The sequence below is a fragment of the Rousettus aegyptiacus genome, unplaced genomic scaffold, assembly GCF_014176215.1.
Source record: "Rousettus aegyptiacus isolate mRouAeg1 unplaced genomic scaffold, mRouAeg1.p scaffold_m13_p_8, whole genome shotgun sequence".
NCBI lineage: Eukaryota > Metazoa > Chordata > Mammalia > Chiroptera > Pteropodidae > Rousettus > Rousettus aegyptiacus.
The window spans coordinates 69,823,305-69,842,143 of NW_023416311.1; the positions used below are offsets into that span (position 1 = coordinate 69,823,305).

At 38.0% G+C, this 18,839-nt stretch overlaps 1 long non-coding RNA gene across 2 annotated transcripts in view; it reads left to right on the top strand.

Annotated features, from left to right (window-relative positions):
* Positions 1 to 5,426: 5,426 nt before the first annotated feature.
* Positions 5,427 to 18,839, top strand: part of LOC107498718 — a 378,194-nt gene continuing 364,781 nt past the window's right edge. The window contains exon 1 of one of the 2 annotated variants that reach the window (XR_004952474.1): positions 5,427 to 5,657. This is a non-coding gene — a long non-coding RNA (uncharacterized LOC107498718). The remainder of the gene's footprint in view (positions 5,658 to 18,839) is intronic. The other variant, XR_004952475.1, reaches the window with a different exon arrangement.

Below are 18,839 nucleotides of genomic sequence, written 5' to 3' on the forward strand. Positions count from 1 at the left end.
AACTTTCTGGAGTCTCAGGTCTGCTTCAGAATATGCTTGGTGGATAATATCTAACGATTTTCACCCATTCTGCTATGTCCTAAATCATTAACATCTTTGAAACCCCTTAGTTTGGTACCTGACTTTGAGGTAGAGTTTAAGTAATTTGATCAAGGTCACCCAGCTAGCAAAGAGTAGAATCAGCCTTCGAACCAGGTAGCGAGCTTTTCACCTATGGAGTGCACCACTTCTCATGGTTCACAGTCAGTAGTCACTGACAGAGAGGCTGCTGATGGGGACCTTCATCTCTGCAGAGGTCGCTCCGCTGCATCCGGCCTGGCTGCATGTAGGTTTCTGCGCTGTGCCTGCTCTTAGTCTCCTCCAGGCCGGACACCCAGTTGCTCTGCCCAGCTGCTTTACTGGAATGTTCCAATTGCCATAGCTTTTAGTATTGTATTATGTTTTGAGGCTGGACTCTTCCCAGTGGACAGAGAGGGCAAATTTTGAGGTCCGGTACTCTGTGTCCAGCCCTTCCCTGACAGTTAACCGAGTCTGCAGTTCAGCATAGAAGTTAGCACACAGTAGGCTGTCAACTAATCTCTGTCTCTTTCTCTGCCTTTTCCTTATGAAATATGGCTACTTAGAAAAAAGAAGTACCTATTTTAGCTAGAGCCTTAGGAATTTCATGTGTTTGCTTAGTCCCCCAGAGGAGGAACTGTGGGTGTATATGGGTTAGATGTGTGAGTGGGTGGAACCCTGCAGTGTATACATCAGACCATTAATAACGATGTGGCTCATATGTTTGAAAGCCAAGGGTATGTTCATACAAGGCCTGAGTATGTTTTTACAGCTCCAGAAACCATTCATCTACCTCAGCAGGACTTTTTTAGTGCCAGTGTTAGAATTTTGATGTTTTCTCTTTTCTCCTAAAAAAGTGATTTCCATCGCAAAACATTTTCTGAGCTTGGCAGGCTGCAGATTTGGTGCCTGTACATTTTTTTTTCTTTAACAGTCTATTAAGGATGGAGGATCCAGTTTGAAGAGATCCTGAATCCTATAAGTTTTGTTTAAAAATTCAGCTCTAACTACTTTTTGAGCATAAAAAGAGAATAATTGGTTTTAAAATGTGTACATACATTTATTTGTTGGGATCCCTCAGGGGACCTGGGAGGAACTGCAGGAATACTACAGGAACTTGGAGAATTCCCCGGAAGGCTGGGATGAGGAATATCCTGGGGCTCTCCAGGGAGGGCTGGTCCAGGTGGGAGCTTGGCCTGGGTTGACTCAAAGGTTTCCAGGAAGCGAAGCCTCTTATTGCTGTCTTTGGAAACTCAGAAAAAGGTAAATTTCATTCCTTTCATGACTAACTTCTATCTGAACATGAGTACACCAGGGCAGAAAATTATGGCTTTATGCTTTATTTATTTATTTATTTTTGTCAGACTGATTTGAATTCTATCCAGTTGTGTTATAATGAAAACTCTGCTCCTTAATTGTATTGATGGTAAACTTAACATGCTTACTACTTGCAGAATCAAGAGCTGCCAAATTTGAGTCATATCACTGTGTTGCTGGTCACTATTAGCGCCGTATTTTCCAGATGAAAAAAATAGGAAAATACTTTGAATAATGTCATGAGCTATCTACATATAAGAGGCTGACCTGGGACTTAGAGATTTTACCTCTTGATGGTTCATTTGTGAGTTTATTTATTTTGTTACTTTGCTCTCTCTGGCCTATTTGCTGCTTATGGGACATGGAAGCCAGCGACTTTACCACCGATAGCCAGCAGGACCAGCTTCATGGGTGTGTGACCTATGGGGTCACACAGGGTCCTGCACTTAGTAGGACCCCATGCTTTGTTTATGCTCTGCTGTGGCTGTCCTAAACTTTTTCATGCTTTTTGAAAAAAGGGCCCTGTGTTTTCATTTTGTCCTGGGCTCTGCAAACTGTGTAGCCATTTAACCTTGTCCATGTGCCTGGCTAGGTAATAGGCCCTTTTTTCCTTTCCTCCTCCTTTATCCCTGTATGTCACTCTGGTGTCTGATGATGTAAATGCCTGTTCCACCAATCATAGTCTCCACTGGTTACCTTGGAGGTTTGGCCCACACGGGAAGAGCTGAGGATGTGAGCGTACAACTGAGATCTGACCAGGTGACACAGTGCTCTGATACTCAGGCTCCAGGAACATATGGAACCTCTAGAGAGAACCCATGTGCCCTTTCTAGAGAATGCTAAAAGTGATGGTGTCACCCAGAGCCATGAGGATTCGTTTGGCCACTTAGGAAGGTGTCAGTGTTGTTCTGGGAGTGGAGAGTCGAGGAAAATTATTTTGAAAATAAAAAGAAGTGCAACTGGATGTTGAGATTGATGAGGCCCCAAAGCTGCAGTCACTAAAAAGATCTGTCTTTAACTCAGTTGCATGTGCAGAAAGAGGACGTGACGGACGACGAAGCATTTTCTCCTTATTTGTCCATGTTGGCATATTCTTTATTTATTTAGTGAAGCCCTTTCTGGGGTTCCTTTATGCTAAGATGTAAATGGAATTGCTTTGCTTCTCTGGATATTACTATCTGGGGTACCTTCATTAGACAGGATTTTTAAGCGAAATGTCAGGTCCAGGAATCAAATTCCTGGTTAGCGTGTAAAGATTGAGGATCTGGTCACACAGTCACACACGGGTGCAAATGAACACATAAGCAAAACTTTACATAATAGAAATCTGGATCACAGAATCAACGAACAGGACCGAGTGTAGGACTGCACAGGTCGTGGGGCTTGTCTGAAGGCGTGAGTTGTGCGGCATCCAGCAGGGCTGTGTCTGCTCTGTTGCCTTTTCCTAATTCACACGAGGGCAAGGAATGGGCTGGCACATAGTCCTCAGACTGATTCTTCATCTTGGAGTCTACCCTAAGACTTCTTTAATAATTTTTTTTTCTAATTTTAAAGGTAAAAAGCAGTCTTTGTGTAAGAACTTGGAAAATATGAAAAAGAATAAAGAAAAATTATTCATAATCCTGTAACTCAGCGATGATCACTGTCCTCTCTTTAAAAGGATTTTTCACTTGTAAACCAGTAAACCCTCTTTTGCATTTAAAGAATGATTTTTATATACAAATTCCATGTGCTCATTAGTCTCCTGTGTACTTACACAATCCTTAAGAAATTGGTGTCTTCCTTGTAAAAATGATTTGGTGTTTCTTCCCGCTAGATCATTATGGTTGCTCGTAAATTTTTTTTTTTTTCTTTTCTTTATTGTGTTGGAAGGAAATGATGTTTATACATTAGGTTTGGTCTAATTGAAACAGAGAACTGACTTAACTAAAAATCCACTATTCTCTTTTCAGGATGGAAATTACTATTCAAGTGTATCAAGTTTTAACTGCATAATCAGAACCTCTTAAGCTAGTAACCTTCCTCTGTTTGTCAGACTTAAATTTGTCTGGATTGTTGAGTTTCCTGTGCCATTCTTATGAATGGGTCCTGTGGAGTAGGAGCTCACAGACCTGTCTTTGAGTGGCCAGAGCACTGGTGTGAGTGGTAAAAGTGATTTTCATAGGGCATGTTTTTTCTCTCAAGTTAAAAAATCATTAAAGCTCTTTGTGTTTGACTTGAAAAACAAGGGGACCTATAGTTAACTTGAGAGTTAAATTATAACTTGAGACTGTCTATGTAAAGATTTCTTTTAAAAAAAAAAGGAAAGAAAAATCAGCGCCCAGATTGGGTGGGGAAGACCCCTCTCTGTACCTCCACTCTTTCTAATGTCATCTGATATCCCTTTCAATCTTTAAAGAAAATGACTTGTTGTGTAAACTTGGATAAAAATGACTATTTGTTTTAGAGTTTTAAAGGTTCCACTCGATTTATTCAATTTAATTCAACCAGCATTTCAGCATTCTAGGCACCTTCCTCGTATATTCGGGGAGAGGAGAGGAAAGGTCAAAAGGAAAGCAGAAGGCACTTGAGGTGTACCCTAGAAGCCTACCCTAACGAGCTACATAAAAGGTACATTCATTACCCTAATCACAAGACCATTTTAAATTCCCATAATAGGATGATAATAATATTTGGGCATCTGACTTCACTGGCAATTTTCTCCAAGGGCTGAAGCTGAACCAGAGGTACCCGTAGACTGGCTTCCATGATAATGGCCTCACCGCAGGCTCATTGGGCCAGCATCACTAGGTCCTCTTTGGCATTTTAGGGTTTCAGAAGCCATTCCAAGGGCCTTGGTCAGTATGGGCCCCAGGGACATTTAGGCTGGTTTTCTTCCTCCCCACTTCCCCTGGAATTTCCCTGGAGCTATCAGAATAAGTGTAAACTGGTGGTTGTGGTTGATTCTTCGGAGATTAAATGGGTCTTTGGTTTTAGCCTGTGGATACAGATAGAACACAGGGGACTGGTGGAGGCCAAATCCACTGGGCTCCCTGAGACTTCCACAGAGGAAGGGCCTAGAGATCTTGGCCAGGGTTCTCGGTTTTATGTGGTCTTGACCCTTCCAGTTTCTCTGTCTGATGAATGACCATTAAATTGTCATAGTACAGAAGCTAGACCTCCTTTGGAAGTGCTGTTTCTTGTTGCTTAATTCCCCTTTGATGTGCTAGCTTTCAGTTCCAGGCAGGACTGAAACAGATTAGATAACTTGCTCTAATTTCAATAATGTGTGAAGTTCATATGGACTTGGTGCCTAAGCGTTTCCAGTTAGAGACCTTCATCCTTGGCCATTGAGTTTAGTAGCTCTGCGCTCAGAGATCTTCCTCATCTTAACCAGTGTGTTTCAGAAACGTTGCACAGGAGAACTGATTTTTGTCCAAACAATTTTAGTTTTATAGGCAAGAGGTGATTTTTCTTGAAAAAAATCAAGTCATGCATCGTTTCTCCATTCTTTTATCTTCTGAATCAAATCTTTAAAGAAGAGCATTTATACATTCATTAAAAATTAAGATAATAATTATCCATAAAAATGATACCTGTGTATCAGCTACTTATATATCTTTCTAAAAGCCAAACCTGAAGAGTTTTTTTAAATGCCACTTTTGCCTCTTGAAAAGAAGATAGTGTTTATACTTTTTTTTGGATCCTCTGCTCTTGTGGCAGACTGTTTTGCTGTGATCAGTAGCATTTTCCTCTCATGCTCCATTTTCAAATGTTAATCATTAGTCATTTCTCGCGACCTTTCCATGCAGCGGCCCGGAACATAGTTCTTGAGGGCTGCCCACTGGAACAATGGTGGGGGGAGAAGGGGGGAGCCTGAGGGTTGCAAATGACCTGGGGTCATGTCTTGGGTCAAAAAAGGATGAAAGGTTAGTCTAATGGTCAGCCTCCAGGTCCTGGGAAAGGTAGGCTCCTCCAGGCCAGGGAAACTGAGAAGGAAGAATGTCCCCGTGTTAGTCCTGGTGTGCTCAGGAAGAGGGTCCTTGCAGGTTCCCAGAAACCCCTTTGATTTGCTGCCCATTCCACATGATGTTTAGTAATAAACAGAGTTCAATGGCCAGTCTAGACAAACAAATCATGGTCCTGGCAAACCCTGCGTTCTGATGACATGTTATGTCTTTGCAATGTGGAGAGGAAGGAGCCAGCTTTGAAATTTTAATGCAGTGTCTTTGTGAACTAACAAGCAAACAGAGAGTCTGAGACGGAGATGCAGACAACAGACCCTGCTCTGGCCAAATTAGAAGGTATTCCCCTGCTTTGTGGCTTGTGATTTTCCTGCTCTGTCTTCCTCCAGGCGTTAGGAAGCGGCCCTGAACCTGAGTGAAATGAGAGAGGTTTAAATATTAATATTTCTGAAACCCTCAGGGTAGACGCAAGCACCTGCTTTCCACATAGCAGCTGTCCTAAACGGTTTTCACTGGAGAGACATTATTTTTCTCTTTAAACAAAATATTTCATCAAAGTTGGATTTTAAATGAGCCAGGAAGCCTTCCAAGTCAATTCATGTTCACTGGCTAGTTTTACCCATCCTTTGGAGGTGAAGAGAAACCTCAGAGCTTCCTCAGTTACTTGCTCCTTTCTCCTCCATCCTATCAATGAAAGTACAGTATCGAATCTTGGCAAGTTCTGTGTTAACAGCACGTAAGACAAACAGTAAAATCCTATTTCTGTTGGGATTAAAACAGGAAAAATGCTAAGAAAGGGCTGAGCTCACTGAATTCCCTGTAAAATAATCCCTGAGTGAAAACAGCAGGTTTTTAATTTTTTTTTTTGAACATGTGCTTTTTATAAATATAGTTCAGGATGATAAACTGTGTATACAACAAAGAATGCTTAGAAAATGTGGTTGGTAGTATTCTTCTGTAAGTGTATTTGAGCTGTTTTCATTTAAAAATAATTCATTTTCAGCATTTATCAAGGGATGTTCTATTACAATTATTTAAATACATTTTTCTTGGAGGGTATTGAATTGTTTACTCAGTGTTAATGGGTCTTCACAAACATTTACTAAATCTCTCTGTAAAAGGTCCTCAAAGCCAGCTCAGAAGTTTCAAAACTCTGACTAACTCTCCTTTGGTATTTAGCCTTTTAAGGTAATCTCTCTGCTGCTATCTGTGCAATTAACTGAGAGCATTTTAATAACAGGGAATAATAATTGCTGTTTGCTTATCATTGAGAGGAATTCCCCCCCCCCCATGCATTTATGTTTAGAGAGATTGGATTGTTTGTTATGTATGTAGCACACGGTAACGATGATAAAGACCTTACTGTGTGAAAGATTTTGGTGGAGGAGGAACAAGAATTTGCAGTATTTTTCCTCATATTTTACGGAGAATTGAGAATCTTAAATTCCTACAATTGCTAATAATGTGAGAACTGCTAGAGTAAAAGGTGTCTCTATAGATAGCCATAAATTTATAAAAATGTTAATGGGTGCAACAAAATGTGTGGAGATGATCGAATGATCAGGTGATAGAAACCAAAAGCCTATACTTTTGCTACTCTTCTCAGAGAAAAGATTTTGTCATGGATGTAAATTGATTCCTCTACAGATCCATCTGGGAAAAAGGAAGTGTATTCATTTGCGTTATACCTATTTCAGTAAAATGTTATTTCCATATGTACTTTTTTCTTAAGGAACAAAACATGACCAGTTCTATATATTAATTTTATTTTTAATTTTAATTGCAGTGTGAAAGAATTATTTCTGATCCTCAGTTCTAAATTCACACTTTCAAGCCTGGATTAATTAGATTTTAGGGATCCAGAACTGTATTAAATAAGCTCAGTTAATATATATGTCTAAAAGTACTTGTGATACCACAACTGCAATTAATAGAATGGAAACATTAAACCATTTCTCACTTACTGAAAAATTCATCAGTTTAAACTTTGAAATTCAAGGGGTTCTTTGAAAAGGTAGATGAGACTCAGGTAGTTGCAGAGTTTCAAAGCTGTAATGAAACATAGAGTTAGTTCACAAGTCTCGTCACATCAGTTCATTCATTTTTGCCTTCATTCAGCAAATGAGGGCCTACTGTGTGCCAGTCTCTCTGCTAAATGCTGGAATTACAATGGTGAGCAAAAACAGGGTGTGGGTAGAGAGGGTGAAAAGGGAAGGAAAGTGATAAGAGTAATGATCAGAAGAATTTATTAAGAACAAAAACCCATTGGGAAGTGTTTAAAAAATATTATTCCCACCATACTTAGAATTGGAGCTACCTAATTGAATCTCGGTTTTGTTTTTGTTTTTGTTTTTTAAATTTAGGCCATGGCATACTCTGCAAAACCTCTGTGGTGTGCTACTTTCCTTTGTTTATAACTTTTTTAGCAAGGTCTTTATCGAGGCCAATTCTATATCTGACCAAAATTCATGACCTAATTTGCCCTGAAAACTATTTTTGTTTCTGCTTTCTATGCCTCCACAGTGGTATTTAAATTTGCAACATGTGAATTCTCACTCTAGAGCTTTTTCCTGAAAGTGATTCTGGACATCGAGGAGCAGATGATTTAAGCCACTCTTTAAAAATCACTACATAAAATGTAGTATAAAACGAGACATTGAACTGCATGTCATGAAGGGGAGAATACAATGCCAGGAAGAATATGTAAAAATGGGATTTTGTTGATTCAAACAAATTACCATTACTAGATTACCACCGGGGTCAAATAACCTGTTATTTACCACTGCATTTCAAGCCATTGGAGGCTCCACTCAGATCTCTAATAATTTCATTGTAAAGAAAAACTAAATAGCAACCCTGGTCCAGAACATGCCTGGCACATGGTGAGGGGGTGTTCAAAAGTACAGCAGGTCCTCAACTAACATCGTTTCATTCAACCTCGTTTTGTGGACTTACTGTATGTATTGACTCTCCTGCTTCTCAGAGGCCAGTAAGCAGAGCGTGTGAGACAAGCAGGGCTGCCAGGTCACCCAACCACCTCATTTTGGGGAGGAAGAAATCAGGAGGCACGTTGGCTTTTCAATAAAAAGAAAGAGATAGGGCATTGGTTTTTGTTCTGTGAGACTGAGTGTTAGTCGAACCCTCACCCCTAGATAAATTTTTTGATCACTATTAGAGAAAGTCTTTGTCTCATCATGTGGGACAAAAAAAGTTTTTTTTTCTGAAATCTCAAAGTATACTAGAGGGCCCTTTACCTTTGAGATCAAGTGGGGAGGGAGAGAGAATGACATACTACAAAACCAGGGGAGGCGGGGGCCTGCCACACCGGCCACGCCGGCCACCTCTTTGATTGAGAAACAGTGTGCTAGGGTGAAGAGCGGCACTGAATTCAAATCTTCCCTCTGCTGTTTCCTCTTTGACCTCGGAGAAGTAACTTAGCCTCTATGAACATTAGAAGCTACTGTGAAATGGAAGGGTTATTGTGAAGATAAGAAAAAAAATATATCAAGTACCCATAAACTGATGCTATAGATTGTATTTTAAATAATAGTTAATTTTTTTACATTTTCTAAATATACAAAATTATATGATTGTATTGAATATGGTCTTTCAAACTACTAGTCCTGCCACTCCCGCATATATTTGTGAATTGCCTCCTCCCATTGAGATTCACTGAATTAGACTTTTTAAATTGACCTTTGTGCTCATCTGGAATTGGAGCATATACTGCAGAATATTATAACATAATCAATCTGAATGTCATTACCATTCATTATCCTTAGAAGCATTTATGAGACAGCTATATGCTTGGGGCACTGTGTAGATGGATCCACAGCCCTTGATCTCTGGCACCTTGAAAGCCAAGACGTTTTTGCAGGCGGCAAGCATGAAGGCTTAAAAACAGAAAGACTGGCTCAGGTCGCAGTTAAGGCATTTTTAACACACACAAGCAAAGGGAAGGAATACTCGGGATTGTATGGAACATAGTGAGTAAGACAGAGGAACGAGAACTGGGTGTGGAGAATGGTAGAAGTTAGTCTGGAAAAATCTCAAGGGCGGAGATTGGTTTCTGTGAGCTGCTTCAGGGAAGGGAAGGACACAGAGGCGATTAGGCCAGCCAATTAGGGGTAAATCTGGATTTCGGTGGAATGGTAAGATAAATTATGTGATTTCAAAGATTAGAGGAAACATGGTGATCTTCCTATCCTACCAATGGATAAAATGCTCTGCATCCATCGAATCCTATGAAAACAAATAAGACAATTCTTGCTCCCTAAGAGTGACCACTTGAGTATCTGGCGTGCTGGGGTACGTGCAGTACAGCGTGTTGTGAGTATTTGGGAGTATTTGTGACCAGTTTGATGAAGAAGGGGCGGGTAGTTGGGGAAAGCTCCACAGAGAAAGTGACACTGATGCAAAATAAATCGTTCAAGAACACAGCAGAGGCGGAACGAGCTGAGATTACTACCCAAGCCCTCTGCCTCTGAGCTCTGACTCCTTCCGGGCCAGTTTGCCGATAACCTGTTTGCCTGAAGAAAGTAAGGAATCACCTGGGGATTTGGGAGCCTTGGCACAGAAAGGGAGCTGGTCTGGGTTTCCTGATGAAAAACCTTGAGACTTGAGCTTGGTTTGTTATGCAAAAGACTTGTATCCTGGGGATCTCTAAGATAATGGTGAGAATGAAACCCATACAGGGGAGAATTGAGAGCTGAAATGCTGATGATACCATTTGACCTCTAAAGCCAGTTCTACCCATGGATTTTTCTTCATCTGGTTTGAGTTATGACGTGCTCCCCCAAAATCTTCATTGGTGCAGTTAAGCAGATAAAGCTGCTCTGACAGTGGCTATTCCAGGGTTATTTTGTGGGCTTTCTGAAAGGACATTGTGATAAGTTAGCAGGACCCCTGTGAAAACTGTAGATGTAGAAATGGGAAAGGATGGTTGTCAAGATTTTGAGAAGTACGAGAAAGTAGGAGAATTTGATGACTGACTGGGTAGATAGATTATGAAGGATGAATCTTCTGTCACTGTACGGCTCTCAGTTGTAAGAGTAGCTGGATACAGAGGTGATACTGTCCAGAGCGATGGAGATGTCAGGGAGCCAGTATTTTGAGGAGACTAGAGAAGCCCTATAAGTTTCCTGTCCAAGCTTTCTCTTCTCAACCATGTTTAATTTGAGTGGCTCTATCTGGAGCCATTGAGTGATGAAAACCTTGGAATGCTCAAAGTAGTGGGGACAACAGCAGTCATTTGAATGCGGTTCTTGAAGACTTTCTGGCTACCAGGGGTTGCCTTAAGGCAATCTGCTGGCAGAACACACTTTAGGGAAACTTGAAAAGAGTATGTCACCAGAGCAGTGGAAAATACCCACCCTGTGGTTTCAGGGTTTGCTGTTCAAATTGTATGATAGCTAAAGATTCAGAGAGTGAATTAACTAGGGTTAGGCAGCCCATAAATGTTATTTATGTAATTAGATGATGAGAAGGGAATTCTAAAAGCTTCCAACTCAATTTCCTTCATTTAAGATACTCTCATTTAATTAGCTGTGACCTTAAGGGAGAATCCAGAGACAGTGTTGAACATATGGGGAAACTAAAGGAAACAAGAAAATCTGAGACTGATTGTAGTTAACCTAATACATACACTTCGGGATTCTAGTCAAAGAGGTTCACAGCTCATTGGGTCCCTTCCCATTTTCTTGGTTCAATAATATATTCTAATCTCCCAGTTTCACAATGGCAAATCCAGTGAAATATCATGAACACATATGTTTAGAGACAATGATATGTGGTTGAGTGTAAGCTGACTGCCCAGCCGACAGCTGGAAAGATAAACCAATGTGACTCGAGCCACAGGTTTGGTATGAAATAGTTGGAAGAGCCAGATTGAAGAACACTGTTTCAGAAGGTGGCATCAGTGGATGACATAGAAGGAAACAATTTGCTCTGCTGATTCTGAAAGACCCAAGAAGCATTATTTGTTTTGTATATCAGATGCTTTTGATTAATTTCAGTGGTTTTATTATCTCATTTCCTGGGTGACCTAACAGCAGAGTGTGAGTAAGCAGAACAGGACATAATTATTCAAGCTGTTGGAGAGGTGAGCTTTAGGGAAAGGAACACCTGGAATCATTCTTGAGATCATAATTCTGACCAGTGAGAGGAATCTCTAGAACCACTTTCTTAAAATTATAATCCTGATCAGTTTGAGAAAGAAGTCATCAACGTTCTAAGTCAGGGGACTTTTCTCGTTTAGTTTGAGGGAAACTTAATTTCCAGTTCGGCCAGTGTGTTAATGACATTAGACGGTAATCCCAGCACCAGTGAGTTTCTTCTTTGGACCTGAGTAGGAAATTCCATTCTATTGACTAGCTCTGGAGCACACAACTTCTGAATAATTATTACATTGGCACTCTTCCCCTCTTCTATTGTGTTGAGCTACATGGAAGTAAAGATAGTTAACCTTTTACTTTTTAACTACAGAAATGGCAGCTTCATATATAGTTCAATGTAATATTTCAGCAAAACTCAGTATTGTTTGAGGTATGTAGGTACTTTATTCTCTGTGAGGTCATACATTGCCTGTTATTTTACTTCCTGGTTAGCTCTCTGAAATAAGCCAATAGTGGGGCTAATCACGCTCACTTCCTCTTGATGTTACTCATATATAGCATTGCCAGCCTTTGGTGACTGCCGTGGCCCAAGCCTGCCTCACTTGATTTTCTACTTCTCTGTTTGAGTAGCTAACCTTGGGCTCAGAAATTGTGGATTTATAACTTGTCCACTGTTTTTGACATGGAGAACTGTCCAGTCATTAGTCCCTGTTTTTGAAGCAATCACTTTGATTTTATCTCTTCTTTGATGGGAAGAAATTTATTTTACAAAGATTTGCTCATATTTTTTCTCAGTACCATCAAAAAATTACATTTATAAAACTAATGTGACTGAAGTTTTTGCTTTCCAGCAGATATTTTCTGACACGTAGTTTGGATATTCTATCACAGAAACACATTATTTACTATTCATCTTATAGCCCATTAACTTTGTTTCAACATCATTGCCTCTAGGATAAACTTTAGGTAGAGTTTTATTTTTCATTTTAAAAAAGTTCTACATATATACTAAACTTTGTATATAACAGGCAGTATTGCAAACCAATGTAGACAATTGTTTAACCATATTAACAACAACAAAAAAGATGTATACCTTTCACCAGCATAAAAATAAAGTCCAAGTAGATTAAAGAGCTAAGTATGAAAATCAATACTTAGAAACTTTTAGAGAAAAAAAGAAAAGATTAAACTTTAAAGACATTGAAACAGGTTATGTATTCTTAAAATATATAAAGAACATATTATAAAGGAAAAGATTTATGTATTTGAGTGCATTAAAATTATTAAACTTCAGAGCAACAAAGTACTATAAATAGAGTTAAGAAATAAATCTCAGACCATTTTATTTTTTCAATTATGCAAACAATAAGTATTTAGAATATGTGAAAGTGACTTCACACTAAGGATTTAAAAACTGGGCAAGAGGTACGAAGAGGCACCTCAGAGGGGGGGGAAAGGCAAATGGTCAACTGAAAAGATGTCAACTTCAGAAATGACCGAGGAAATGCAAATTAAATCAGCAGGTACCATGTCACATCCAGCAGATGGGCAAACATCAAAAGGCCTACTAATACCAAGTGTTCTCAAGGAACTAGGAAAACTGAAACTCACTCGTTGTTGGAGGGCAGCTTTTGTGAGCAAGTCCCAGTAAAGTTGGAGATGCATCTCCTCTATGACTTACTTATTTCACTTCTACACATTTACTCTAAGACTCACCAACAGATGTTCACGGAGCACTGTTTGTAATAGCAAAAATGTGGAAATGATCCAACTTTCTATTGACTAGAGAAGGGGCTTGACCAATTACAGCCCGCAGGTCAAATTCAGCGCAGTCTGTTTCTGCATGGCTTGTAAGTTTCGAATGCTTAAAAATATCAAAGACAAACAATGTCTTTCAGCATTTACAAAGATAAATCATGTAAAAATTATGTAAAATTCAAATGTTAATGTCCATAGTAAAGTTTTACTAGAATAGGGCCATGTTTGTTCATTTAAGTATTGTGCTGTGGGGCCCTCTAGGTGATTTTGATACCTGCTAAAGTTTGAGGAACAGTGGGGCTGAGGAATGGATAGATTGTGGTAGATTCAGACAATGGGATAGTATACAATAGTTAAAATCAATGAATTATATCTACATATACTAACATGTAAAACCTTAAAGTGAAAAAAATTGCAAATGGATATGTATAGTATGATACTACTCTCTATATTAAAAAAATAATATATGTGGTTTATAGATACATATATAAGTAGAATAAGTTCTAAAACATATTAATAATCATTACAGAATAACAGTAACCTCTAAAACAAAGGGGGAGAATTAAGAAGGGGTTAAAGTTTAGCTGTATTTAGCTTTTATTCCTTAAAAGTCGAGACACCTGAATTAAATATGACAAATGTTAATTCTGTTAAATATGAGTAGTGAGTATGTGAGTGCGATAGTTTTTATATTCTTGAAAATTTAAAGCTGTAACCTCTCATTAAAAAAATTAGGAATATAAAAAACATTAAATAATTAAATATTTAAATATTAAGAGTGATCCATAATCCCACCACTTGAAGATAATTACTTAATAATATTTTTGTATTTTTCCTGGTAGTCCTTTTTTTTTCTATGCATGGGAAAATACTTTTAATTAGATATTTATAATTTTGTATTCTTTTATTTTTTATTAAATATTGACTCTTAGGAATTTTTCATGTAGTTATTCTAATTTTTATAATAACCACATTTACTCATTTACATATAACATTTTTTCATTTTTTAACATAATATATGTTTGCTATTAAAATTCAGGAAATAAAGTATAAAGAAAATCAAAATTATCTGTCACTGCAGCACTTTGATGCAATAATGTTTCATGTATATTTCTCCAGTCATGATTGTGGTTTTGCATCTTTAATTTTTTTACTTAATGATGTATCATGAGAATTTCTCCATGATGTTCTTGTTTTAAAACAGGAATTTAACTGGCTCTATATTATTCTATCATATATGGGTTAAGAAATGCAATACTTTAACCCATCTTTCCCCTTTATTCTCTGTCCATATTTGTTAGCATAACATAGGAAACTCTGAATAATCTGTTAGTAATCTCTGTGGGACCAGGGAGGGAGGAACAAGGTCTGGGGCATGTCGAAGGGAAGACCCCCTAAGCTCTGAGGAGTGGGCTGGAGGGGGGTCCTTCTTGATCCTCACCCCAAATGGGCACTGTATAAGTTGAAAGGCTGCTTTTCTTCTTCCATGTCCACTTCCTTCTGGACTGCAGGTGTGTGACTGGCTGTCTGACAGGGCAAAGTTTTTGGAGGTTAAGTACTGTATTGTTCTCGCCTTCCATATTAAAGAGACAAGCGGTAACTGTTAGGTGGCAAATATCATCACATCACAAAGCCTTATATATACAAATGTGCTTTAGAAGTAATTTTACTTCTAGAAGTTAGAGTAATTTTACTCTATATTACTCTATATGTCTTATATAATCGAGTAGCCCGAGATCACATCTTACTGTTCTTCACCTTATATGGTAAACTTTCTTTTAACAATTCCGAAATGTACATTTGTTCATATTTTAACATGCCTGAGCCTGGGAATTGGTCTTACAATCTTCGTTGTCTTATACTTGTAACTATCGTTCCCATTTTAACGTCTCTGAAATCAGAATGTAACTTACAATCGATGACTTCCTAGGTTCAATAGAATGTAGTGTTTTAAAGCTGTAGGTTTTAATCATGACTGCACATTAGAATCATCTGGAGCACTTTTAAATTATATGTAGGATGCCTGGTCTTCACTCAGTAGGGGGGGAGCCTATGCATCTGTATTAAAAAGCTCCCTGGAGTTGGAACCATTGTCATAGACTTTAGTGGCAGGAAAAATAGTGTATCATCATAGCAATCAAAGATCAAGTGAGGGTGATTCTTAATAAAATTACTGGAAGATTTGGCTTCCAACTTTTAGAGAAGTTCAATTAGATATCTCAGTTGGAAGAATGGGCACTGGGCTTGGAATCGAAAGATCTATCCTATCTGTATTAATTTCTAGTTAATAATTTCTGTGGCTCAAGGCAGTTGATTTATCTAGCTCAGCTTTGGTTTCTTTCTTTGTAAAGTAACAACATATCTATTTCACTAGATTGTTGTGAGGATTATACAAGATAATGTAATAAAATGTCTACTGTGTTTTAGGACACATTGTAGGTACCTATAAATGGAGGTTTTCTTGCAAATACTGTTAATTTAAATTGAAAGTAGATTTCTTGAGCCTGGATAAAAAAATGGAGTTAAGTGTGGTCTATTTAAACCTTTGAATTCCTAGTGTTAGGGTCTCCAACTCAGTCAACATGGTAAAAATAGACAGCAACAAAAGTGTGAGGGTTAAAGTCAGTTTATTTTCTCATTTTTTTTGTAAAATAATTAAAGGAATTGAGTAGAAAGAATCTGTACTAACAAACTTAAGTTTACATATCCAAAACATTTTTAAATTTACCTAGCTACACTTATAGAAGAAGGGACCAGTTTTTACTATAGCCAATAATCACAAATGATAATGTGAAATGTGGATAAATTCATGTGATAGTACCAACATGGACTTTTTTCCCTTAGTTTGAGTTTGGTGAATTGTGTGCTTTATATTGCATTAAAATCAATTTCTATATGTATCATAATGGTTTCCTGTGTTTGCTGAAGGGATATGTGACAGTGTAGGCTTTTTCCAATATGAGAAAAAATGTTTTCCAGCTGCATTGCATTTCTGGAAATGGAATCAACTGTAACCACTGGCACCAAATATTTAGCAGTCTGGATGCTGGTGGAGAGTAGGGAGGAGTTTGCATTGCTCTCAAATCGCCTTTGCCACAGGGCAGATATTATAATGTGATATTTCTGTACTCTGAATAGTTGAGCTTGTGGGTTTGAGCATTGCTAGTACTCAGTGTCAAACCACAACCTGGAATTATTTTGCCCACCAGGGCCTTTATCTTGGATGGGTGGGGAGGCTCTTTTCCACATATAGCCAATGCTTGATTATCTGCTTGTGTGGATAACCCATTTTATGGATTATTCACAGCAATTTTTAGGCTAAGCCTGGACCCTGTTCTCCCAACTGTCTTGCCACCCACTGTGATCCTCTAAACTGTCCCCTCCCTTTGGCTGGTGTGTGCCTAGGAAATCAGCTGTCATGCCACTCTGCTAGCTGGTGTTGATTAAATGCCTAGCGTGTGCCGAACTCTTTATTAGATCATATCTTTATACGACTTTGTTACATAGGTAGTGTCATCTTATTTTCCAGAGGAGGGAACAAAAATTTAGAGTTTAAGATAATTTGCTAAAGTCACACGTACATTTCAACACCGACTACACAACTTTTAGGTTAACTACTATTTTGATAACTCAAGGCATAGAAACTTCTCTATGTGTGTAAGGAATCTGAAAAAAAATTTTTTTTTTTTTTTACCAATTTAATATGGCAAATTTTAAACCATTCTCCTTGTATTTTATTTTATTTTTAAATTTTTTTGTTTTCCATTCTTTTATATAAGACAAACTAAAGTACTTAATACTTGGAAAGGCAAGTAAATAAAATTGAAGCTGTGCAATATATATTCTATGATTGTTATTCAAGTTTTAAAAATAAAATCAGTTCAACAAAGATGGTTAGAGTGTCTTTATTACTAAATATTTGTTTAGGGCAGATTATAAATGTTGGTAATTTTTCTCTCAATATATTTTGCCTGAGGGAGAGCAATTTCCATGTTTTCTCTAGATGATCCTTTTGTTAATATTTTTTGTTTAAAGCCTTGTTACCTTTGCTCCTTGTCCTACATCGTTTCCATAACAACAAGGCAGAATGTGTAGGGAGTAGCAACAGGCTCTGGAGAGACTGGAAGTGCAATGGAAAGTTCCACCTGAAATAACAATATGCAAATCACTTTAGCATATGATAAACAACAATGAAAGTGATGCTTTTTTTGGGAGATGGCTTATTTGGTTTTTGGAATGTGCTCATTTTTCTGACAGCTTTTCTTTCTTGTGCTATCTTTCTTGCCTTAATTTTTTTTTGAGACCAAAATAAAATCATTAAAAAACAAAAATTCAACCTGACATTGCATGTGATTCAATGGCAGATGTAGTGATTTGTGCTTCCAGAGATAGTTCTTGAGCAGAACATTTATAAAAGCTTTTAATTGGGAAATGAATTTGACTCTTGATTAAGCTACCTTTGTTGCCAGGATACAGCTGAAGAGTGAGATATTCCTCTGCCATAAAATTTCCCCAACCATTTTGCTATTAAGGACCTCTGTTATTATTCTCCTTTATTATCTTTTAAAAAGATTTTTAACATATGCAAATAATTGAAAGCATTCAATATTGGTCCATATGGTCTTAACTCAGAGAAATATAAGATTTCATTTTTGAAATGTTAGAAATCTCTTTTTGGATTATTGAAAAATAGCTTTCGAAAATAGAGTTCCCCAAAAGGAAATCATTACTGAAGTACTCTGTTTGAGATGGTCAACAAAATAGAGTGGGCAATGTAGATATTTATTTAATGTTAAAAAAAAAAAATGGTAAGACTGCTTTAAGTGTCCCTTCCTTGTACAACACAAAGTATGATGTAACACACTGCTTATATCTTATGGGAATAAATAAAAATACAGAAATGATGTTTCTGTAAGTTGGAGGAAATGCCCGTATCATCTCACTTTGAGGCCAAATAAAGTCATTTTTCATAGCCGTTCTTTGCTATTATTTATGGGCACTGTTCTTTGACCTTTTTTTCCTTCATTCAAATTATCCAGCAATCAGGGATCGCAGAATACATTTTTAAAGCCCTCTAAAGCCAGCGATTAAGCACCGTAACACCTCCTTTTATGCATACAAACAGTATAGTTATCACATGTCGGCTGAGTTCTCTCAAGTCACACTCTTCTCTTGGAGTGTCTTCACGCACACCTCCTTCTGGGATCGTGCTTGCATATGGGAATTCCATTCATAACGCCCAGTGTCTTCACTTCAGAGCCACTCAATGCATTGTTTGCTCTATTTGGTGGGGTCGATGGACAGAAAATCTCACGGTGAACTTCTCTGTTCACCTGCTTCGGAATAACCTGCAGTACCTGTTAAAAATGCAAAGCCCCAAATCCAGACCTGTCCATTTCTGGGGATCTGGAGATATGGTAATCTAAACTTTTAATAGGCTCCCAGTTACTTTATTTTTTTAATGCCCAATAAAGCCCTCATATGGATTAAGAAGTACAAATTGCCAGTTATAAAAACAGTCATGGGGATGTAAAGTACAGCACAGGGAATATAGTTAATGATACTGTAATAACTATGTATATTGCCAGATGAGTACTAGACTTATCAGGGTGATCACTTCATAAGGTATATAAATGTCTAAGCACTATGT